The sequence below is a fragment of the Oryx dammah genome, unplaced genomic scaffold (assembly GCF_014754425.2).
Source record: "Oryx dammah isolate SB20612 unplaced genomic scaffold, SCBI_Odam_1.1 HiC_scaffold_29, whole genome shotgun sequence".
NCBI classification, from domain to species: Eukaryota; Metazoa; Chordata; class Mammalia; order Artiodactyla; family Bovidae; genus Oryx; species Oryx dammah.
The window spans coordinates 24,041,573-24,065,959 of record NW_024070213.1 but is presented as its reverse complement, the minus strand read 5'-3'; the positions used below and the strand labels follow the sequence as shown (position 1 = coordinate 24,065,959).

Here is a 24,387-nt window from a genome sequence, read left to right as displayed (position 1 = left end):
TGTTCTTTTATATATATATTGCTATATATATGTGTGTATATATATATATATGTGTGTGTGTGTGTGTATATATATGCTGTTGCTGAGTCAAGTCTTCCCAAGCCTATACCTGAGGGTATGTATATTTCATTCAGGAATAGAAGTTAATTTTGTCCCTTTAAATACTGTTTTGTTAAATTTAATTCATTCTTCCAGCATGTCAGGAGCCTTTTGGATCCAGCATGTGTATCATCCTTCACTCCTTTCTGTCATCTGGAAATATGTTGGTTTTGGAACATTTTAGGCCCTGAATGCTCTTATTGAATTGTAGAATTTTCCACTTTGGTATTATTTAGCTCATCGAAATGATGAAGGATCCTAGTGAGTTTTTTTGGATTATTTTCAGCTAGTAAAGAAAAACAAAGCTCTTTGGCTCTTGGTGTGAGGACATTAACACCATATCACATTACTTCTATGTTCATTAACTAAGTTCTGTTTAGATGTGCCATAAAATAGGTTGTCTGGGAGAAAGCTTTGCAGTTATAATCCCTTGTTTGCCATTTTATTTAACATTTTTTGTCTCTCACATTCTTGTCTTAAGATTCAAGTCATCTTGTTATATAAAGGGCATAACAGTGATACACTCTTATTGGTCCAAATATCTATTCCATACAGAAAGTCATTTTCTAGTCATGCTCCAGGATATGTATGTATGTTCTGTACCAAAATAATTGGGCTTCAGTTCAGTTCAGTTCAGTTGCTCAGTCATGTCCAATTCTTTGCGACCCTATGAACCACAGCACGCCAGGCCTCCCTGTCCATCACCCACTGCTGGAGTCTACCCAAACCCATGTCCATTGAGTCAGTGATGCCATCCAACCATCTCATCCTCTGTTGTCCCCTTCTCCTTCTGCCCTCAATCTTTCCCAGCATCAGGGTCTTTTCAAATGAATCAGCTCTTCCCATCAGGTGGCCAAAATATTGGAGTTTCAGCTTCAACATCAGTCCTTCCAATGAACACCCAGGACTGATCTCCTTTAGGATGGACTGGTTGGGTCTCTTTGCAGTCCAAGGGACTCTCAAGAGTCTTTTCCAATACCACAGTTCAAAAGCATCAATTCTTAGACTTTCAGCTTTCTTTATAGTCCAACTCTCACATCCACACATGACTACTGGAAAAAACATAGCCTTGACTTGATGGCCCTTTATTGACAAAGTAATGTCTCTGCTTTTTAATATGCTGTCTAGTTTGGTCATAACTTTCCTTCCAAGGAGTAAGCATCTTTTAATTTCATGGCTGCAATCACCATCTGCAGTGATTTTGGAGCCCAAAAAATAAAGTCAGCCACTGTTTCCCCATCTATTTGCCATGAAGTGATGGGACCAAATGCCATGATCTTAGTTTTCTGAATGTTGAGCTTTATGCCAACTTTTTCACTCTCTTCTTTCACTTATGTGATGCAAATCAGAGATTTCTTTGGGAAAGAGTTTTCTCCATTGGATTATAAGGGTAGAGATAACAAACGTCAATCTGCCTCAGAATAAGCTAAGGAGTGTGTGTGCGTGTGTGTGTATGTGTGTGTGTGCGTATGTGTGCGTGCATGCACGTTCAGGTATATCTGACTCTTTGTGACCCCATGGATTATAGCCTATCAGGCTCTTTTGTCCACGGGATTCTCCAGGCAGGAATACTGGAGTGGGTTCCCATTTCCTCTTCCAGGGGATCTTCCCGACCCAGAGATGGAACCAGTGTCTCCTGCATTGGCAGGCAGATTCTTTGTCATTGAGCCACCTGGGAGGTGGCTAGAATCACATGCAAGACTTGTTAAAATATAGGATTCAGGTCTCCCTCCCTGAGGTTCTGATTCAGTAGGCACAAGCATTTGTATTGCTAACAAATTCCAAGAGGATGCTGGTGCTGCTAGTCTGAGGATCGCATTTTTGCGAACCATTGTTTAAGTTTGCCGAGTGTTCAGTTTCCATTTGAAATAGGTGTTTTCAGAACGTGAAAGAGGAGAGCGGAAAAGTTGGCTTAAAGCTCAACATTCAGAAAATGAAGATCATGGCATCTGGTCCCATCACTTCATGGGAAATAGATGGGGAAACAGTGGAAACAGTGTCAGACTTTATTTTGGGGGGCTCCAAAATCACTGCAGATGGTGACTGCAGCCATGAAATTAAAAGATGCTTACTCCTTGGAAGAAAAGTTATGACCAACCTAGACAGTATATTCAAAAGCAGAGACATTACTTTGCCGACTAAGGTCTGATTAGTCAAGGCTATGGTTTTTCCTGTGGTCATGTATGGATGTGAGAGTTGGACTGTGAAGAAAGCCGAGCACTGAAGAATTGATGCTTTTGAACTGTGGTGTTGGAGAAGACTCTTGAGAGTCCCTTGGACTACAAGGAGATCCAACCAGTCCATTCTGAAGGAGATCAACCCTGGGATTTCTTTGGAAGGAATGATGCTAAAGCTGAAACTCCAGTACTTTGGCCCCCTCATGTGAAGAGTTGACTCATTGGAAAAGACTCTGATGCTGGGAGGGATTGGGGGCAGGAGGAGAAGGGGACGACAGAGGATGAGATGGCTGGATGGCATCACTGACTCGATGGACGTGAGTCTGAGTGAACTCCGGGAGATGGTGATGGACAGGGAGCCCTGGTGTGCTGCGATTTATGGGGTCGCAAAGAGTCGGACACGACTGAGCGACTGAACTGCACTGGCAGCTTTTTGTGAGCTGCACGTAATAAACATTGAGTGTCAGGAATGTCATGAGTAACCGATGATACAAAGGTAAATAGAACAATCTTTCTGCCCTCATGAAGCTAATATTCTAGTGGGAGCAGACTAGGTGAGCCAAAAATACTCCACTGGGGCAGAGCAAATGTGAGACTTTTCTGTAGTTTCTTAAGAGTAGACATTTTATTCGCTGCATAGCAAGATAAGATTTAAAACATAAAACAGTGTAAGCCTCAAAAACTGTGACATACTGAGCTTTGTTTTTAAGATGATACCTTGAGCTATTTGGCAATAGTAAGGGTATGTTAAGGCTTCCCTGGTAACCCAGTTGATAAAAGAATCTGCCTGCAATGCAGGAGACCCAGATTTGATCCCTGGATCGGGAAAATTCCCCTGGAGAAGGAAATGACAACCCACTCCAGTATTTTTGCCTGGGAAATCCCATGGACAGAGGAGCCTGGCGGGCTGCATAGGGTAAAAGAGTTGGATACAACTTAGCAACTAAACCACCACCACCTCAGGGGTAGGTTGGGCTATACTACTAGAGTCTGGGAATTAAATATGGTCTAAGACCATGGTACCAAATATTATACTGAGAAAAGCTAAATAGACCATATAGGAATTGAAACCGATAAGCCTGAGTTTATTAAACCATGCTAAGGACTTCCCTAGTGGTCCAGTGGTTAAGAATCTGCCTTCCAATGAAAGGGATGTGGGTTCAATCCCTGGTTGGGGAACCAAGATCCCACCTGCCACAGGGCAACTAAGCCTGTGAGCCACAACTAGAGAAAGTCAGCATGCCACAACTACTAAGCCTGTATGCTCTAGAGCCTGTGCTCCACAAGAGAAGCCCATGCACTGCAACTAGAGATAGCCCACTACTATAGATTAGCTTTAATTAATATACAATAGTTATTCTTTCTCCAACATTTGGAAAAAATAATTTTCAATCATTTGCTGACAGTGGCATTTATAAAACGTATGCAATGGTTGTACAGACAGAATTGCAATATTGAGAAAAGTTCATGAATTTCCACTGTTTTGGATTGAAAGATAACATCTTTTTCTCAATGATGCATTTCCTGTTTTTTTAAAAAATATTTTTCAAAAGTCCTCTTTTGTTTTATGCCATTGGGTAGTCATTTAAGAGGTGAAGCCAAAAATTTAAAAGTTAGAATAAAAAGTTGGGACTGTGTATCTGTCTGAAAAGCATTTGACTTCTTTTTGCATTAAGAATCTCATAAATTACAACAGAACCTAATAACTGAGCCAGCTTCCTAGTCATTTGGCAACATGTGTTGAGTTAGATGTTTTAAAGGAAGACTCAGCCACACTTGGTAGTGTGAGTAATGGTTGTCTGTTCCAATGCCTGGGACTATTTTTCCACTCAAATGTTTTATATCTTGAATTTATTTTTCTAGCAGTGTTCCAAAAAGAGGTGAAATCAGGAGGACAGTAACCATACATTTAAGTACTTGAGTCCCAAAATTTAACCCATGATTTCTTAATGTCTCCCATTTAACAGTTTACAAAGATTTGTGAAATTTCTTCTATGTTCCCAATTCTTCCACCCTCTCCACCTTCCCATCATATTCCCAATAAAATGCCAGTGTTTGTGGGAGAAGTCCAGAGAACTCTATGATTGTCCTTGTCTTCAAGGACCTTAATGTTTTGTTGAACCTGGTGATGGTTTTTAGTCCATTGATGGATTTTGACAAATTTCAGTTCATTTCAGTCACTCAGTTGTGTCTGACTCTCTGTGACCCCATGAACCGCAGCACGCCAGGCTTCCCTGTCCATCACCAACTCCTGGAGTCCATCCAAACCCATGACCATTGAGTCGGTGAGACCATCCAACCATCTCATCAATTTACGTCTCGAAATATTTTTAGAAAATTGTCAGAGTTGCAGAAACGGACAGAGAGTACTTGTATACCTTTCACCTAGCTTCCCCACAATGATTACACCTCACATAACCATTATCAAAACCAGGAAACTGACATGGGCAGGGTATCAGTTGTATAGTATGGATACAACTAAGCTGCAACTCTTAGAATGATTGACTTTTGACACCATTCAGTCTCAGGGTCCATTTGAAAAGACAATGGGAGAGCAATACAGAAGGAGAGACTTCAACTGTTTTAAAATGTGTAATTTATTTTATAGTTTGTTTGAAACAGGCTTTTAATAAGGGCTGTGGATTGTAATTTTGTTTGATATGTTTCTTTCATTTCATAAAAAAATTATGAGATTTAAGTTTCCTTCTCCATCAATTTTTGAGGTTTATTTTTGTTAAGGAAAGTGCATCATTTGTTCTGGTCGGTGATCCACAATCTTTGGACTTTGCTGACTGGATCCTCATAATATTGTGTAACAGTCCTCTTTCTCCTATATTTTCTGTAAACACAGGAAATTGGTAGTTAGATCCAGAGGATTCACTTTATTCATTTTTTTTTTATTTGTCTGTTTTGCAAGGTGCTATTATGTACCTCTGTCAATCAGTGTCTGGCAGAAATTGACATTCATGGTCTAGAGTTATGCTTTCTAGAACAGCACTTTCCAATAGAAATTTCTCTGATAATGGAAGAGGTCCATATCTATTTTTACTTACTAGTTGTGGTATTTTTTACAGAGAGAAACTTCCTCTTAACAACTACTCTGCTACTATAAAGTTCAGTATATACAGAAAAGATAGAAAAAAATTGCTTACTTCTTACTCTCTATTATCAGCTGTCAGAATAATAAGTTGTTTCCTTTTCTTTCTCAAAAAGTGATATCTTCATTCTCCTGTGGTTTTTGCTGTTTGTCATGTATTTTATTTTACTGTAGTCATTCTTGTTGAGGTTCAAATTTGTCCATCCTTGGCTGGAAGGGGTTTACTCAGATCTCATCATGAGTTTTTAAAAGGTGAAATTCGATAAGCTGTTTACTATCAGAAATTATATTTGTTGAGATCTGTGCAAGTTAGTGTCCTAAATTGTACATAAGATGGCATTCTAGCAGTTGAGTTCAGGCCACATGTGCTAAAGGGATTAAGAAGAGAGAGAAAAATCAGTGGGAGATACTTGGGGAGGTTTTGAGGGAGGCATTGAGACTGAAATACTGTACATTCATTGGGGTTTTTATGATTCTCTCTCATTTCTTATCTTTCAAAATTATGATGTTTTCTTCATACCAATTCACATATGTCATTAATATTGGAGTTAGGAGGGGAAAATGGATAACCAAGTGATAAACGAATGGGATAGGAACTGGATAATGGTTAAGGAGAGTGAAGAGCTTTGGGAATCCTGCTGATTTAGTTGCAGGAAAGGCCCTTTTAAAGCTCCCCAGTGCCAGCTCTTCAGCCCTCATTTCCCTTCAGTGGCAAGAACACAGGTTTGGAGCCTGACAGGCCATATGTTAACTGTGTGTGTGGTCAGCTTGCTTCATGTTGGTGCACTTCAGTTTTGTCTTCAGTAAAATGCAGAGGATAATAAGCATCTTCTATTAGGGCAGTTGTGCACCAAACCCATGTGAAATCTGATGATAACCAGCAATCATAATAATTAGCTAATGCTTATAGCATTGACTATAAGCCAACCACTGTTGGAGGACTTGACACATATGAGTTCATATAACCATCACCACTCTTCTATGAACTGGCCCTATTATTATCCCTTCTTAACAGATGAGGAGATTGAGGAGGATATAAATAAGTTGCCCAGGGTCTTACAGGTAGAGACAGAACTCCAGCAGACAGGATTCAAACCCAGGCAGTTTGCCTCCTGTGTCTGTGCTGTTACCCTTAGTACTTGAAAAATGTCTAACAAAATGCCAGGCCAGAGTTGTACATGCTCAGAGAATGCCTTCTTCCTTTCTCCTTCTCTTGTCTTCTCTTCCCTGTTACTTGGGAACTTTCATTTAGATTAATCAGTATCTATAAAAAGTACTCTGGGCTTCCCAGGTGGCTCACTGGTAAAGAATCTGCCTGCCAGTGCAGAAGCCACAGGAGATGCGGGTTGGATCCCTGGGTCAGGAAGATCCCCAGAAGGAGGAAGTGGCAGCCAACTCCAGTATTCTTACTTGGAAAATCCCAGGGACAGAGGAGCCTGGCGGGCTACAGTCCACGGGGCTGCAATGAGTGGGACATGACTGAGTGATCGCACATGCATACATGCATGAAAAGTACTTTAGGGTACTTCTCTGGTGGCCAGTGATTAGGACTCCAGTTTCCAATGTGGGGGACATGGGTTCAATTCCTGGTTAGGGACCTAAGGTCCCAAATGCCACAGGGTGTGGCCAAAAATTTAAAAGTTAATAAAATAATTTAAAAAAAGAAAATGAATACATTTCTTAAAGAAAAAAGAAAAGTGCTTCACTTCACTGGAACCATTACTAAGGAAAAATAAAGAATCAGGACAGAGGAAACTGTGATTAAACTACCAAGAGATATTCTAGCTTTATATTACAGTTTTCTTCACCTCAGTTTTTAAAATAATATTTCGATTCCAAATTCTGCCTATGATTTCATGCTAAAACATCTTATTGGACTTGGAGACGCAACTATATATAAAGAAGGTGTTACTGGAGGAGAGTGGAAGTTGTAAAGAACGATGAGAGAGCTTAACATTGAATATGTGAAAAATGTGAAGTGTGTTAAATATCCTCAGTGGGAAGGGAGGATACATTAATAATTTGACCTGGAAGGGCACCAAAAGCAAAACTCAGAAGCTATTTTAAAATGTGCAAGTCCTGGGATGTCAACATTAAGGAAAATAGATAGTCAAGTCAAAATTTTTAAATGATGGGATGTGTTAAAAATATTGGATTGCAGAGTTTCTTCATTATTTATCACAATAGGAGGGTGTTTTTTTCCTCCACTGAAATACAAGATGTTCTTGTGAACGAAATAGCTGAAAGACTCGGGCTCCTACACAGGGCAAAATGCCAGAAGCCTTCAAACATTTTATGAGGGCAGATTGGGTAGGACTGGATCCCATCAGATAACTGGAGATCTTTTATCTGCTATGAATAATTCATAATTAATTCTTGTTGGAGACTTATAGGTCAATAAATATTGAAGACTAGGATACTTATAAAGGCAAAGGGACCACTGTCATCATTGTTGATGATTGTTTTTGATTCTGTAATTCATTATTCAAAATTATGTTATGGTGGTGGTGTTTTGGGTGAATAATTGCTATAAATAGCCCTGATAGCAAAGTGGAAACTTTACATACAATTTTCTTAAGTCATTTTTTTCAGATTCAGTGAAAAGGAGATTTGTTCCATATGAATTCAGAAATTTCTCAACCAACCATCACGAGGAAATATGAGCTTTTGTTAATTGTATTTTATTTAAGGTGTAATGAAACAAGATTTTGAGGGGGGGTATTATCTTTTATTTATGCAGTGTAGCTTTTCCATAGTTAGTTATTGACACTTTTATTTAACTTGGTCACCTCTGGTTTATTCATTGTTGTTGTTCAGTTGCTATGTCATGTCTGACTCTTTTATGACCCCATGGACTATAGCCCTCCAGGCTCCTCTGTCCATGGGATTTCCCAGGCAAGAATACTGGAGTGAGTTGCCCTTTCCTTCTCTAGGGACCTTCCTGGACCAGGGATCAAACCCTCATCTCCTGCACTGGCAGGAGGATTCTTTTACCACTGAGCCACCAGGGAAGCCCCCAGTATGTGCATTATAATCTCCCAAATACCTCTGTCTGTCTGCTCAGTCAAGTCTAACACACCTTGTGCCCAGTGCCAATAGCATTCACACTGTTATAGGTTTTATTTCTAATGTGTTCTAGTTTGAATGGCTCAAAAATTACTGTAGAGTGATTTTACTGGAGTGAAAGGATTTCATTTTATTGAGAGACACATGCAAGCAAAAAGAATTTGCCAGGAAATATCCAGTTCATTTTAATCTTGGAATGCTGTTTCTATAAAGATGTATTGATAAAGTTAGAAACAAAACTGAATTCTTCAAGTTCCACATTTTTAAGATACTGGACTAGTCATTAGACCAAATTAGATAATTTTCAAATCTCCACTGTTATCTGATGAGTGTGTGTATGTGACTGTGTGTGTCTATATGTGTGTGTGTCTGTGTTAGCAAAGAGTGCTAGTTCAGAAAATCTGAACCTCAACCAATTATGAATGGCTGTATTTTATACATTTTAAACCCATGAAAAATTTTAAGATACTAGTGGGTTTAATATTTAGTCTCTACTTAGTCTCATATTTAGCATTTCCCTCCGTATGTGGCAAGCACGAACCTAGAATACAGGAATATCAGAAGAAAACATGTAACTAGCTCTATCCTGGGAGCAGAGAGTTGTAGTCAGAATGGGAAGATAATAATGGCCTACAGTGGGCATGGTGGGACATGCAAGATAAAAAAAAAAAAAACCACTTTAAATACAAAAACACTTCCAAATACAGTTTCATCACCAAGTGGAAACCTTGACAAAACGTGTAAACTATAGAGACAGCAATTGAGTTATTTCAAAACACTCACATTGGAATCTTATGTTGCCTTATGTTGCCACCTAGAGCCTCAGCCATCCTGGTTTATCTGAAATAGATAATAAGATTCCAGACTTTTGATTTGGGATTTTTGGACTTTGAGTAGACACTAGAATGCATTGAAAATATTGAGGATCTTAGGGTGACATGAATATATTTGCACAAAGAATTCCCTTTAGGGGCCAGAGAGAGGAATGCAGTGGATGGAATAATGACCCCAAAGATGTACAAATCTGTACATCTTTACAAAGATGTCCAAAGATGTCCTAATCTCCAGAATCTGTGAATATGTTACCTTACAGGGCAAGAGGGTCTTTACAGGTGTGGTTGGAGTTATGAACCTTAATTGGGGAGTTTTTCCTAGATTATTCAGGTGTGCCCAGCTTAGTAGGGAGTCACATGACTCTCTGACATTGAAGAACCTTTCCAGGCAGAGGTCAGAAGCCAAGGTTAAGAGGAAATATGAATAAGAAGAAATGGACACAGATATGTAATGCAGCTGGCTTTGAGGGTAGAAGAAGGTGAACTTTAGCCAAGATTTATGGATAGACTCTGGGAGGTGACCCTGTGGACTATAGCCCACCAGGCTCTTCTGTCCATGAAATTCTCCAGGCAAGAATACTAGAGTGGGTAGGCATTCCCTTCTCCAGGGGATCTTTCCCAGCCCAGGGATCCAACCCAGGTCTCCTGCACTGTAGGCGGATTCTTTACATCTGAGTCACCAGGGAAGCCTGTTGAAAACTCACGAATGAATCCCAAATCAGACTTGAAGGTGACCAAGTGGATGGGGATGACCAATATCCTGAAGAATCTTAGCTGGTTAGTTTCCAAGTTTAGGGAATTGCCTTGAGTGATCACTTGAGTGAGGCATGACCTGAGAGGACTTGAGTCTTGCATCTTTCTTGGTAAAGAAGGGGGTTGCCTGTGAGTACTGCACAGAGAGGAGGCTACTAACAGGTCAGACCATATAGACTGACCAGTGGAAGCATCCCCACAGAGAGAGGACAGGAAGATAGAAACCAAAGAAAGTTAGGTACAGGGGTTGTAAATGAAAGAGGACCAAGGCCCCAGGGGTAGAGCAGCCAGACCAAGAGACAGCCTCATGGACAAAGTGATAAGTGAACTTCAAGCATCTCTGCTTTCAATGGGCCCTGGGTGATCAGGTCATGTTGAAGACAGAGATCTAAAGAGCTGATGATAGGGGATGAAGGACTCAGGCTCCTTGACACAGGAACTCCCTTTCAGTGCCCCTGGGTAATGCAGGACTATGTGCCTTCTTTCTCTCTCTATTGCCTACATCCATGCACACGCACACTGAAGACAGATGGGCCGGAGACCTCCACTCCCCTCAGTCTGTGCTGTCAGGCATTTATCCAGTGCAGGGCTGACATCCAAGATGCCTTCTTTCAGTTTCTCATATTCTCTTGCCTGGGTTTGCGGACATCTAAACAACAAAGAAGAATAGTTTACTTAAAAAAAAAAACACACAAACTTTTTTCTGCATTCAGAGGTATATGGGATCTTAGTTCCCCAACCAGGAACCATACCTGTGCCCCCTGCAGTGGAAGCTCAGAGTCTTAACTGCTGGACCACCAGGGAAGTCCCAGAATAGTTTACTTTCTATAATTCCAGGCATTTTACCCAGTATTTTATTTCTCTTATCTCATTTAATAGCTTGCCACAACACAGGAAATGCAGGTCTTGTTATAATTTCTGTCTTCCAGATGATACTCAGAGAGGTTTAACAACTTGCCCCTAAGCATCCATGGTATAAATGGCAGAGCCAGGACTTGAACCCAAGTTGCTGACTCCAAACACCAGCTCTCTTCAGTTTCAGGCCCTGCTCCAACTATTTCCATGGAGATGAGCTCAGTCTCAGTAATCCAGCCACACTGGTCACAGAACATACATCTCTCCCAGTTGCTTCACATTTAACTGTTTGCAATCTAGGAGATTCTCATTGGTCCCCAAAAGATGCTTCATTTTGCGACATCTGCTAATAACTATGATGATTTTACAGCCCAGGGGCCAGGCTCTTTGGATTCAAATCCTGGCTATGCTAAGTTACAGAATGCAGGCCTTTGTGTGTGTGTTGATCTGCACAGTAGCCCCAGCTCCCAGACTAGGTTTGACACATTGTTGTTGTTGTTTAGTCACTAAGGCATGTCCAACTCTCTCCCACCCCCTGGACTGTAACTGACCAGGCTTCTCTGTCCATGGGATTTTCCAGGCAAGAATACTGGAGTGGGTTGCCATTTTCTCCTCCCAGGGGATCTTCCCGACCCAGAGGATTCTTTACCACTGAACCACCTGGGAAGTCTTGACACTTTGTAGGTGCTAAATAAATATTTGGAGAGTAAATGACTGCTTCAGTTGTCACTGTAAGTACTAAGTGGAAGAATCCATGAACATACTTAGAACAGCGGCTGACAATGAATAAGTACTCTGCCAATGTGAGCGATTGTTATTGTATATGAAACTGACATGGTTGGTCTGTGGTCCAGGAGGTTTGTGATCCCTCGAGGAGGTATGGTTGTTATACAATTCCTGACCTTTCATATTTCTCTTCTCACCTAGGACTGTTCTGTTTCAGTGGCAGCAATTAAAGATTACGCAGTATTTCTAAAATATAAACTGTGCTATGAATGCTGAAGAATAATCTCTCCTCTGCAGTATTGTTATATATAAAATACCTTTCTCCGAATGAATTACTGACAGTAATTGGTGAATCACCACTTCTAAAGGTCTTTCAAAACCATTTCTCAGCCCAGAGAGGTGGGTTTTGCTTTCACTTTAAACCAAGAGCTCACAAGATATCAGATAGCTTTCCCTTCAAATGTGTTTACTTGAGTTGATTCTTAGTATATATTTTTGTGTAAGATTCACAGCCTCTGTAGCAGAAGAGATCTGATTGACCTTTCTGCCAGGGCTTTGAACTTGAGCATGGCTTCACTTTAATATGAAGCCCAAGGATGGGGTTGCATCTGTTTGAGAAATCCTTGTTCAGGGGAAAATGATGATGCAGACAAGGTGTCATTTTTCTTGCATGTTTCTGCCAACCTTGTAACAAGCTGATAATGTTAATTATCTCTTTCCGAGAAGACAGGGTCGTCTCTTCCATCAGAAAAGCTCTGCCTGGGCAGAACAAAATGTTCTTTTTTTCTTGTAAATAAATAAAAGCTCTGCCTCCACACCCTTTTATTGGGAAAGGTGGTATGCTCCTTCTCACAGCATCTTTCCTCCTGGGCTGCTTTCTCATTCGACTCAAGATGATTCCTGTTCACCAAATCATTGACTAGAGAGGTCTCACTTTTGCAAACTTGTGAAGGAGTAGCAACCTCTTTCTTGGGATTTTTAAATGTCCTAGTTAGGAAGTGATGGGATCGTATTCTTCAGGTGATTAGAGCTCATACACTCAGCTTTCATGGGGCATGTTTGCAGCCCACTGAGTTTCATGGGTGGATATGGCTATATCCCATCCACATGCTTGTCTGTTTCAGCCTGTAATGTGTCTCACGATATGCAAAATCTAAAATCATCTGACTGAGAGGCTCTTCGCCTTCTGTTGTCCAATTTACGCCATGATCAGGGGACAGGAGCATGGGACAGAACAGAAGCTGTGAGCCTTCTGGACAGGAGGATGACATATGAGCAGTGTATCCATTATCAGTGATATAATTTCCGGGTATCTGCTTCCCTCAGTGTGGTGCCCTGTGGTAATCCATGTTTGTTTCCTCCCACCTTCCTGAACTGATTTTCTTTTGACCTCAGTTCAATTTGAGACAAATAAATGCTGATGGATGTGGATAATTAACTAAACCAACAAGAGAAAACAAATTAACAACCCACAGCCAAGTTTTCTTTCTGTGCATTAACAAGGTAAATGGAGATTTTTCCATGGATGGCTACAGAATCAGGATGTACAATCATTCACAAGGCAGAGTGAAGGCCACCTACTTAGCAAGAAAAAAAAAATGAGTGGGCAGAAACTACTGAGAGATTAACAATGACCTCTGTTGATCCAATTGTTCATTTCCTAATTAGGCACGCTTGGCATTCAGGGCAGCACCCTTTGTGTGTGAGGTGAGAAGCCGTGTGGTGAGATGGTCCTATAGCATTGACACCTCATTCCCTTTCTGCCACTTTAGATTCATTCTCAGCTGTATAGGACCTTACCCAAAGTAGGACCTTATTCCTGAAGGCAGTATGGGAATCTCAATTCTGCCACCATCTCCAGGTGGCTAATTAGAATCTTTCCATTTCAACACTTGTTTGTTCATTAGCCATGACTCTAATGATGTTCAGAAGGGCTAGACCCAACCCACTTTGCAAGCATTCATTTGAGAAGCTCTCTAGCTTTCTGGTTGATGCATTAAACTTTTCCATGCAATGTATTATGGAAGATAATATAGATAGGATATTTCAAAAACCAAAGCAATCCCCCAAACTCCATTTCTGGTGGATGTAAAGGGATGACTCCTTGACATAAGTTACTGCATACAATCTGGCAACTGGAAATTGGTTTTGCTGAAATAGTGCATTTTGAGTTGGTTATGGAAATCATGGGCTTCCTAGGTGGCTCAGGGGGAAAGAATCTGCCTGCCCATGCAGGAAATGCCAGAGACTTGGGTTTGATCCCTGGGTCGGGAAGATTCCCTGGAGCAGTAAATGGCAGCCCACTCCAGTATTCTTGCCTGGAGAATCCCATGGACAGAGGAGCCTGGTGGGCTACAAAGAACTGGACATGGCTGAGCATGCATGCATGCATTCATGCATGAAAATCATGGTTGGAGAGCATAACATCAATGGTATGATTTTTTCTGTGGATTTCATCAAGTTCTCAGTGGTCAGACCATCAACCCAGTATCCTGCAGCAACCAGAAGTTGAAAAATTGACATAGCAAAAGATCCTGCTGTTGTCAGCAGCATTGCTCTGGCCAATAAAGCAAATGAGGACTTCTTTCTTGGTAACTGCCAACTGGACATCATGCGAAGCATGCCTGGAAAAGATGAGATCCAGGCTTTTAAACGACACCACGAGTGTATATACGGTGCGTGAGTCTGAGCTAATGAAATGTCAATAAAAGAGTAAAGCATTCCTCGTACAGATTTCACTTGAACACCAGTTTTATTTTTTCCAGGAGATCAGAAAACTTCTTTTTTTCTCTCTTAATTAAAAACATTCAGTCTAATAAAGCCTGTTGTCAAAAGCATAGGTTCTGGAAGGAGAGTGTGGAGAGCTGAGGAGCAGCAGACCATATGTGAGAGGGGATAGGAAAAGGGTGTTTAAAGAGATCCGTTTCTAGGGACCTGGGAAGGATCATTTACGATCCTCCTGGAATACCTTCTGCCTTTGCTCCCTGCACAGCAGGCCTGGAATGTGTTGCTGAAGGAAGTCAGGGTTTGTTGTCTAGAGTCCAGCCTGGATCCTGTAAATGCATGTCAGGCAAGCGTGGCTATCCAGCTCCACACGGTTTCTTTTTCATCCTTCAGCAAATAATATAACATAATCCCCGAAGTTCTCAAACCAGGGAAATAATCTTAAATCCCTGCCCTGAGTTTGTGAGTCATTGTTTTGATTGTTCTTGTAAAGGTACTTACCTTTTTTTTTCCTGCTGGCAAATAGAAAATCTCAGATTCAGATTCTCTTGAAAGAAGGGTGGGAAAGGCGAGAAGAAAAAGAAGCAAGGCACTCTTTTCCCCATTCACGCCATTTTATAGTATAAAAATAATATGAAATTTAAAGACACTTGCTCCTTGGAAGGAAAGCTATGACAAACCCAGACAGAGTACTAAAAAGCAGAGATATCACTTTGCCAACAAAGGTTCATATAGTCAAAGCTGTGGTTTTTCCAATAGTCATGTATGGATGTAAGAGTTGGACCATAAAGAAGGCTGAGTGCTGAAGAATTCATGCTTTCGAATTGTAGTGCTGAAGAAGACTCTTGAGAGTCCCTTGGACTGCAGGGAGATCAAACCAGTCAATCCTAAAGAAATCAACCCTTAATATTCATAGGAAGAACTGATGTTGAAGCTGAAGCTCCAATACTTTGGTCACCTGACTCGAAGAGTGGACTCATTGGAAAAGACCTTGATCCTGGGAAAGACTGAAAGCAAAAGGAGAAGGGAATGGCAGAGGATGAGATGGTTGGATGTCATCATCAACTCAAGGGACATGAGTTTGAGCAAACTCCGGGAGATAGTGAAGGACAGGGAAGCCTGGCATGCTTCAGTCCATGGGCTCACAAAGAGTTGGACGTGACCTAGCAACTGAACAACAACAATAACTGAATCATTTGCCTGCCTCTGAAAGTTGAGAACATGAGAATGAATGGTGAAATAATAGCCAAGTGTTCACAGGTAGATTTTTCTCACCTGAAATAATATTCATCATTTCCTTTACTTACAATATCTTTTCATTCCAACCCAGACCCCAAGTCAAAATGCCAGATTATTCGAAATATCTCTCAGCTCTAGGTTCAGTGCTCTTTCTGCTACACTGTACTGCCATGTCTGCACTATTGTGTCCTGGACCCACAGAATTTCTAAAACTCACGGTAAGTGTGTCTTTCTTTGAAGAAAACAGAACCGGGGACCTCACTGTGGGGAAAGTGGGAAAGAGTGCACAGGTAAGACTGTCACAGTGTCAGAGGAACAGGTGTAATTCCATACTGAAAGGAACTGGAATTCCTTGGAGAAGGGGTCCCAAGGCAGAGCCAGGTGAATGAAAGGTGAGCGTCTTTTGTGGCACCAGAAAGTGAGGAAGTGCTGAGAAACAAGAGAGGGGAGAGGCATATTTACCAACTTGCAAGGGCTCCCACTGGCCAGAGCTGGAAGAATTCAAACAAAGTAAATAACAACATAAATCCAATAACAGTATTGATTATAACCCAATGGATAACATGGGTATCCTTGAGTCCACACTGATGGAAACAAATAACCAAGTAAATAAGTAAAAGAGGAAGAAATAGCAAGCCTTCTTTACAAAACAATTCCAGTGAATAAGTACAAACTGAAAGAGGGGAATAGAACACCAGAACATCACTGTAATTATTTCTGCAGGCAACCTTGGGTGGATTTCATGGGTGAAAGTTTAAGCCCAAAGGGGATATCTGCATAGTTTCAAGAGGTCTCCCCTAAAATAAACATTTGCTAATTGCAAAAGAAAAAAATAGTAATGTTACAGTGAAAAAACTTGACAAGCACCACTTTAAACAAGCACTAAAGGGGAAATCAAATAAATAAGTAGATAAGTTAATCAATTAAATAATCACTAGGTATAGGGCATATCTAAATGGTACTATTCACCTCAGTGTCATTCTTTCCAATAATGTATAATCCTACTCTAATCATGGATTAATGCCAGATAAACCCACATTGAAGGATATTCTGCAAACAGCTGGCTAGTACTCTTTCAACGTGTCAGGAAAGTTGAGAAAAGGGAACTGAGGAACTGTCACAGAAAATAGGGAAACTAAGGAGACATGGTACAGAATGCCGCATAGCGTTCTGGATGGTATCCTGGAAGAGGGGGAAAGGGGCGTTATTGGAAAACCTGGTAAAACCCAGATAAAATCTGTAGTTTGGTTAATAGTATAGTATCACCATTAATATATTAGTTTTGATCATTGCACCATGGTTACATGAGGTAGTATCATTACATGGATGTGGGTGAAAGGTATATGGAGTTCTCTATTTTTATAACTCTTCGGTAAGTCTCAATTTACCTCAAAATGAAAAATTACTGCATCTGTGATTTTTGATTAGTGAAAGTTGCTCAGTCGTGTCCGACTCTTTGCGACCCCATGGACTATACAGTCCATGGAATTCTCCAGGCCAGAATACAGGAGTGGGTAGCCTTTCCATTCTTCAGGGGATCTTCCCAACCCAGAAATCGAACCCAGGTCTCCCTCATTGCTGGCAGGTTCTTTACCAGCTGAGTCACAAGGGAAGACCAAGAATACTGGAGTAGGTAGCCTATCCCTTCTCCAGTGGATCTTTCTGACCCAAGAATTGAACTGGGATCTCCTGCATTGCAGGCAGATTCTTTACCAACTGAGCTCTCACTTTGTATTTTTCAACACTGGAAAATACGTGAGTGAAGACATCAAGGATGGTGGCAAGATAGCAGCTTTCAAGAATACTTGGCATTTGTTCTTTTAACAGTTACTCAGAGATTTAGCAGCTAGCTGGCCAGATAGATCCTAACAAAGCAGTAAGTGCCAGGATAAAGGAAGTACATGGTTCTATATGAAAACACAGAAGCAATGCTTAACTTAGGCTTAGAGAATCAGAAGTCACAAAACTGAAGGTGAGTACAAACAAGCCAAGCTGGCTGAGTGGAGAGGGGATATAGGGTTGAGGAGGGTGGGTAAAAGACAGTAGAAACAGTATATCAAGGTAGAAGCAAGAGATGACTTCCTTGGTGGTCCAGTGGTTAAGACTTCACCTTCCAGTGCAGGGGGTGCCGGTTCAATCCCTGGTTGGGGAGCTAAGATCCCACATGCCTCAAGGCCCAAAAACCAAAACACAAAACAGAAGCAATATTGTAACAAATCCAACAAAGACTTTAAAAATGGTCCATGTCAAAAAAAATTTCTTGAAAAAAAATTAGAGCAAAAGAAAAAAAAAAAGCATAGAACTTTTGAAAAACAAAGAAATAGCTAACTTGTTATTACTTTTGTATTTTAGAAAACACTCTGGCTTCCTTGTGAGGACCAGGTTAAACAGGAGGGTGGGACAGAGTTAGGGAGGCAGGGAGATCAAGGAGACTACCGCAACAGTCCAAGCAAGGGAAAGCAATGGCCTTGACACCATGGTGAGGGCAGGTCTCCTGCATTGCAGGCAGATTCTTTACTGTCTGAGCCACCAGGGAAACTTTAAAGAGAAAGTGGAGAGATTTAAGAAGTTCCAGGAAGGTATAAGCAACAGAAATCAATGCTAGACTGTAAGAGGATGGTGAGGCAGAGAGAGGATTTACTGTCGTTCAATTCTAGATGTTCAATTCCGCATCTGGAAACTAGGAATCATTTCTTAGGCTACAAGTAGATTGATGCTATCTTGTATGGCAGTGGCCTGGGACTCAAATATGAGTATTTGGAGATTTAGGCTGATGCTAGTGTGAGTGTGACAGACACACGCTAAGATGATCCCTAATGAGTTAGGTCCCTTTCCCTTTGAGTTCAGATAGAACTTGTAACTTGCTTCTAGCCAACAGAAAATGGCAAAGGTAATGGGTGTCACTTCCTGTGATCAAGTTACATTGTAAAAGACTCTTTCTTAGCAGACTGGAGTGAGAGAGACCCTGATGCTGGCTTTGAAGATGTAAGACGCTTTATTTTGACAAGGCTGACTGGCAAGGAATTATGGGGTAACTTCTATGAGTTGAGAGCCCCCCACCACCAACAGCCAGCACAAAATGAGGAACCCACAGCCATGAGAAATTGAATTCTACCAACAACCTGAAAAGACTTGAAAATGAATCTTTCCCAAGTTAAGCTTCTTGAGACCACAGTCCCCAGTTCAGTTCAGTCACTCAGTTGTGTCCAGCTCTTTGCGATCCCATGAATCACAGCACACCAGGCCTCCCTGTCCATCACTGACTCCCGGAGTTCACTCAGACTCACATCCATTGAGTCAGAGATGCCATCCAGCCATCTCATCCTCTGTTGTCCCCTTCTCCTCCTGCCCCCAATCCCTCCCAGCATCAGAGTCTTTTCCAGTGAGTCAACTCTTCGCATGAGGTGGCCAAAGTATTGGAGTTTCAGCTTCAGCATCATTCCTTCCAAAGAAATCCCAGGGTTGATCTCCTTCAGAATGGACTGGTTGGATCTCCTTGCAGTCCAAGGGACTCTCAAGAGTCTTCTCCAACACCACAGTTCAAAAGCATCAATTCTTTGGCACTCAGCTTTCTTCACAGTCCAACTCTCACATCCATACATGACCACTGGAAAAACCATAGCCTTGACTAGACAGACTTTTGTCGGCAAAGTAAAGTCTCTGCTTTTCAATATGCTGTCTAGATTGGTCATAACGTTTCTTCTAAGGAGTCAGCGTCTTTTAATTTCATGGCTGCAGTCACCATCTGCAGTGATTTTCGAGCCCCCCAAAATAAAGTCTGACACTGTTTCCACTGTTTTCCCATCTATTTCCCATGAAGTGATGGGGCCAGATGCCATGATCTTCATTTTCTGAATATTGAGTTTTAAGCCAACTTTTTCACTCTCCACTTTCACTTTCATCAAGAGGCTTTTTAGTTCCTCTTCACTTTCTACCAACTGACCCCTTAATTGCAGCTGGTGAGACCTTGAGCAGTGTAGTGAGACAAGAAACTATGAGATACCTTTAGGATGTTTTGAGCCCCTATGTTTGTTGCAATTTTTTAAGCAGCCACAAAAAATGAATGCACTTTTCCAGATGCCTTTATTCCCTCTTTCGTATTTCCTATCTTAAGCTCTGTTCGTTTTCTCAGTATCTTCAACCAGAGATCTTCTTGTTTTTATCCATACTTAAATTTTCAGCGACTTAACCCGAATGTTCCAAAAATCAGAAAATCTTTTTGGCTCTAGTACCAGAACCTGGGTTAACTTAAAAATTAAGGAACATCTTACCACATTTGGACAACTCTAGAGCTTTGATGTGTACATAACCCATGACCAGTGACATTTGCTTCCAGATTTTGGAGCAACCCAAATGTCTTCCCATTGTTCAGTCTCTGAGGGCCTGTCATAGACTCAAGCTGCCTTGCATGCTGTCCTGCATCCCTTACCATAGGCCCTGTCAGAAACATCTGATGGAAGATGTTTTTAGGATTTAGGATTTAGGCTGTCAACATCTGCCTTAATTTTTGCAGTTCTTGAATCTCCTAATCTAATCTCTCTGCTGGACTCTATATAGAGCAGCCCCAACTCCTCTCTGTCTTACTATTACAAAGAAAATTAATATTTTAAATTAATATTAGGAAATAGATAGATGATTATGAAAACAGCATAATTAGAAATGTACAGCGTCTAAGAAATCATACAGATTCCTTAATGTCTGGCTTGTATCCTGACTGAAGTAGGTGATAATTAGGAGACTGTGGCTTTCTGTCTTATTCATGAATTATTGAGGATGAAATTTATTCATACCAAGCTCTCCCCCTTTTTAAAAGATTTTTTTGATGTGGACCATTTTTTAAAAAGTCTTTATTGAATTTGTTACAATATTGCTTCTGTTTTATGTACTGGGTTTTTGGCTGCCAGACATGTGGGAAATTTGCTCCCCAACCAGGGATTGAATCTGTACCCCTTATGTTGGAAGATGAAGTCTTAACCACTGAACCACCAGGGAAGTCCTGCTCTCTACTTCTCACTTATGGAGAAGGTCATGTAAATTTCTCTCCCAGAAGCCCTTTCTTCCTAACACTCTAGCTATAGAACCATTTACTCAACCAATATTTACTTACCATCTGCTAAGTGGCAGCCCACTCCAGTACTCTTGCCTGGAAAATCCCATGGACAGAGGAGCCTGGTAGGCTGCAGTCAATGGGGTCGAGAAGAGTCAGACACAACTGAGCAACTTCATTTTCACTTTTCACTTTCATGTGTTGGAGAAGGAAATGGCAACCCACTCCAGTGTTCTTGCCTGGAGAATCCCAGGGACAGGGGAGCCTTGTGGGCTGCCATCTACGGGGTCATACAGAGTTGGACACGACTGAAAAGACTCAGCAGGAGCAGAAGCATATACCAGCCACCTGTCTGAGGTTCTGGGAATACAGCAATGAACAGACTATTAAAAACAATGGAATTTGCACTCTAAAGGGTCAGAGATAAAATGAATATTTGTAACATGTGTTACATCAGATGATGATGGCTGTAATGGGAACAAAATACAAATATGGGAATAGAAACAGAGTGTTGAGGATTGCAATTCTAAATAGACTGATCAGAGAAGATTTCAGTAAGACTGCATTAAAGCAAAGATTTGAAGAAAATAAGGGAGTGAGTCATGTGGTTATCTGAACAGAGAACATTCCTGGCAAAGGGAACAGTGAGTGCAAAGGTCTGATGTCAGCAAGGACATCAAGAAGGAAGCCAGTTTAGTTGGAGAGGAGAGAAGGAAGAGAAAGAGATCAAAGTGATTCTTGAGGCTGATGAAATCATGCTGGTTTTGGGTCACTGTAAAGACTTTGACTCTTACTGGAATGACACAAAAAGCCATTTGAATATTTTAAGCAGAGGGATGACATGATGTAGCTTATGTTTTAATACAACTACTCTAATTTCTACACCAAGTATACAATATTGATGTGTGTTGGGGAAAAGAGATTGAAACCAAAGGTTGGAAGAGAGAGGCTGGTCAGGAGACTATTTAATAATTCAGGTAACACAGTGCAAATATAGAGCAACTCCATCATCACAGGAAGTTCTATTTGATTTATCAAGAAGAGGCACAGTCTGAAATACCTTGGCTTCTTCTAGGGACTGATGTCAAGAAATTCCTTGATCTCTTTACTCTGAAAGGATGTGAGGGGCTAGAGTGTTCTCTTAACTCTTGCCAGTGGAGAACAGAGAGCTGTGGAAGGAATTCCTCCTTCTATTAAGTAGAACATTTATTTCTCTCTAAGAATTTTAACTTGGGTAGAAAGGCAAGAATACTAGAGTGGATTGCTATTTCCTCCTCCAGGGGTTATTTCCAACCCAGGAATCAAATCTGGGTCTCCTGCATTGCAGGCAGATTCTCTACTGTCTGAGCCACCAGGGAAGCCCCCTTATTTCTCTCTAACAATTTTAATTTGGGCTAGAAAAGCCATTTGAAGGAAGAGCAAATAAAATCTAGCTATTGAGCATTCATTATATGCTAAATACAATTTAAGTATCACATTGGTATAAGAACACATTGTGTGTGCCCATTATGTATGAAATACAGTTTAAATGGTATCTCATTTTTTAAATTTTATTTTTATTAGATTAATTTATTTATTTTAGTTGAAGGCTAACTACTTTACAATATTGTGGTGGTATCTCATTTTTAGCTCCACACTAAGTATATAAAGGGTATCTTATTTCTTGGTAAAGTCACAGTTCAGAAAAAAATTAATGACATGTTCAGAATAGGAGCTAGCGTTAGAACAAGAATTGATCCCAAAGACCATTCCCTTGTACTGCCTCCTTTCTGAGCATTTCTTCATGCATGATGATCAAAGAATGTTAGTAGATTCGAATTCTCTGTAACTTCCTCAATATAGCTATAGAGACACTGTGACCTTCTTCAAGTAACAGTGGTTACTCAACCTTGGATCTTTGAGCAGACTGTGCTTTCTTATCCTTTGTTGAAAGCCTATTCTGTTAGAACGTGAAAGATAAACATCTCTTCACTGAGAAGGCATTAAAGCTGGCCATGTGAGCAAAAGAAAACACTGCTGGCAGTACCTGCACATTGGATTGGGTAAAGGAGGGGGACATAAGCTATGGTCTTGACTTTGCCACTAATTAGCCTTGTGGCTTTGAGCAAGTAAGTCATCCATCTCTCTGGATATCCATATCTCATCCTTAAACTATGACTACTGCCTGTCTAAGAACCTTTCTAGCTCTGGAACTCTAGAATTCAGTTTGGTATTCTTTAGTCTTATTTACTCTGACAGGAAGAAATTGTCTAGGTCCTTGTATCTTCGGTATTTATTTCCTGATAATGTAGAGGATAGCAATATGCAGTCTTATAAAATTATCCTAAAGTCTTGCTTCAGTGTAATTCCCCTAGTATAATGTCAAACAAGGTCTCAGAGTATTTCATTTTGCTATTAAAAATGGGACTTTGCTGGAGATCCAGTGATTAAGACTCTGTACTTCCAATACAGGGGGCATAAGCTCTGGTCAGGCAACTAAGATCCCACATGTAGTGCAGTGTGGCCAAAAAAAGAAAAATAAGCAAAATACCAAGAAGAAGCAGTATATATGTACTACCTTAATTCCCGTTTGTACCTAACATTGTCAAACTTAAGAGCTGACAATGTTATATCTGGTTGTTGACGTGTGAGCAAATTAGTAATAGTGCTAAAACTCCAAACCTAAAAAACTTTCAGACTTCCAGTCAAATGATATTTAAATTTTGCATTAATATATTCATACTTAGCATTTGGTTGTGCTAAATACTACATTTACTCTCAGGTTCATTGTAAGCTTTGCTTTCCAAAAAGAGTAGTGTCTTTTACTTAGGATTCATCATGATGCCTTAACTCGAACTCTGATTCTCCCACCTCTTGAAATCCCAATTTTCATAATGTCTATTCATCCCTCTTCCCACCTTCTCAAGAATGATCTTGATCATGACTCCCAGTTTAGCCTGGGGTAACGGACAAGTTTTACCCCTAGTTCAGAGACTTGAAGAGTGAGAGAAGAAATAGGCAGTCTGATTATCTCTGGAGGAATCTTAATTGAAACCAAATTGTCCCCTTTGTTAATTTTATTTTTTAAATAGGAACAGAGAAAGAAGAAGGCAAAAACCAAGCACCCAAGTCCTCCTCCATTTTCCGCTTCATAGCGAAGTTAACAAGAGGCTTTTCCTGGGTATTATTCATTGACTGGGATCATTTTGGCTGTCCCCAGGGCCATCGACTCTTCCCAGCTGCTCCATTAATCTCCGGGAAATCCCCAGGGCTGCAACTGTCACTGTATAATTAAATGCTTTGTTATTTTCTGCATGGTCCTGTACTTTAGCAGCTTATTTTCATTAATAGCAGGGCCTGTTCTTTGTCACTTACCCCATATGGCTGTGAAAAAGTAGCCTCTAAATCTTTCCTCTTTTATTTCTTCCTCTTCTCCTTCTGAATCAAGCAGTTTACTTCCCTCCTCCTCTATCCCTTTCCTCCCCTATCCCCCTCCTCCCCACCCTTTCTCCTCCTCCATCCCCTCTCTCTTCCCCCTTTCCTCCCATTCCCCCCTCCCCCTCCTCCTCCTCCTCCTCCTCCTTCCTCCTCCCCCAACCATTTTCCCTCCCCTCCTCCTTCCTCCTCCTCCAAGCACTTTCCTTCCCCCTCCTCCCCCTTCCTCCTTCTCCTCCAAGCACTTTCCCTTCCCCTCCTCCTCTGACCTTTCCTTCTCTTCCTCTCCTCCTTCTCCATGCTCTTCTCTTCTCCTTCATCTCTTTGACACCAAGACAGATTCTCTAAGTAGTATAT

At 40.9% G+C, this 24,387-nt stretch overlaps 1 protein-coding gene and 1 long non-coding RNA gene across 3 annotated transcripts in view; one reads left to right on the top strand and one right to left on the bottom strand.

Annotated features, from left to right (window-relative positions):
• Positions 1-24,387, top strand: part of RERG (RAS like estrogen regulated growth inhibitor) — a 138,926-nt gene that overhangs the window by 19,169 nt on the left and 95,370 nt on the right. The gene's annotated exons all lie outside the window — the stretch shown is intronic.
• LOC120858898 lies at positions 5,001-24,057 on the bottom strand. Its single transcript, XR_005719965.1, has 2 exons — positions 23,971-24,057; positions 5,001-5,115 (listed from the first exon to the last, which is right to left on the bottom strand). It is a non-coding gene; the product is annotated as an uncharacterized LOC120858898 (long non-coding RNA).